We start from the raw sequence: 1,523 nt of genomic DNA, 5'->3' as shown, positions 1-1,523 counted from the left end.
GTTATCCATATTTCGACCCACTTACCCAATTAGCCAATGCTTGACAATCCTTCATGGCAATTATGTAAATTAGTGATATAACACTTGCACTCACTTTCATTTCCACTGTTATTCTGTCACTCAGTATTTTCTTCATAGATTTAATGTGTGCTTACGATACATTAAAACGAGAACTGGCGCCCAGTACTTCCAACCAGCTATGTTTTCAACCAACTAACAAATTTAATTTTTGGCGACAAAGTAAAAGTGCATTTGAGGGCACGGGTGTTGTGTTAAAGTGATTTCACCAGTAGGCTAAAAACTGTTCTCTTTCACTTGGCCTTCAGAAGAAAGTAAACTTGCTTGATTTCATCGGCGAAGCTAAATTGAGAGGAAAATATTTTGTGTGTATAAGTGCTGTTTTATTTCTATATAACAGTAAATTGACGGACATATTCTGAATTTCTTCACGAATATGAAATGTTTGCTATTTATTTATTTAAATGGAAAAGGAATAATTGCATCGTTATTGCACCACAAAACAATTCAGCTTGAAAATGGTGATCAGCCATATTTAACAAAAATATTGTTTAACATACCGTTCATCCGTGAAGGGTTTTCCATACTTGGCTGTATCCTGAGCAAGACCGTAACTGGCTGAGGTAATTCCAGTCGGATTTCATTTTTTTCGGGCACTAAACGAAAACCGCCGATTAATTTAGTTTTGCTTCAAAAAATTGACCTATACCCCGCCCTAACTTTTTTGATGGTCTTTGTATACTTTATAAGTGGATTAAATTTTAGCTCAAAAATAATTATAACTTTTTGTCCATTCCAATTTGTTATGTAAAAAGGGCTCTTGCCAGATTCTAAATAAGTTGTTCTTAAGAAGCCGGAGAGACTTCTCTGAGGCTGTATTTTACTCGTGCGTTGTAGTTGTACTACAACGTATAATGAAGGAAAATATCATTACTGAATGGAAAATTGTTTAAACATTAAGTTGAAAATCAGGAATTTTTATGAGCGGCGCTTGCAGTTATCCCGCGGCTGGAATTGTTTATCAACGACCTTTATGAAAACACCGTCTTTTTTTAAACACATTTTTAAAAAGCATCATCGGTTCTAAAGTTATGCCCAACAAACGCTTTTTCACAGTTTTTTTAATTATTAAAAGAATCTTCCACAGCCGGAAAGCGCGCAGACTATTGCCCCATTATTCTGACATCGTTACAAACAACTTCCAATAATCTTTTACCTTCATCTATTTAGTATCCGAAACAGGCATAATCTGACTTGGTGTCTCACGGCCAGCGTTCATCCTGTGACATGATGTTTACCGCAGACATAGCCAATTAAGGCTTTTTGTCTTTAATGGTAGCCTGCAAGAGCCTTTGTGGGTTTAGGGCGGGGCTTTTGGTGGTTTCGGGCTGAGAGCGGACGAAGAAGAATAAAAGTAGGGGTACGGAGCGCGAAAAGTAGTGGTTTGTGGCGGTTGGCCTAGAGAGTTAATTTGGAAGAGTTTGAGAGTTTAGGTACTTTCCAGG

The sequence above is a fragment of the Dendroctonus ponderosae genome, unplaced genomic scaffold (genome assembly GCF_020466585.1).
Source record: "Dendroctonus ponderosae isolate FM_Combo_2020 unplaced genomic scaffold, Dpon_F_20191213v2 Dpon_F_20191213_2, whole genome shotgun sequence".
NCBI classification, from domain to species: Eukaryota; Metazoa; Arthropoda; class Insecta; order Coleoptera; family Curculionidae; genus Dendroctonus; species Dendroctonus ponderosae.
The sequence above is the reverse complement of the archived record's forward strand: the minus strand, read 5'-3'. Positions refer to the sequence as shown.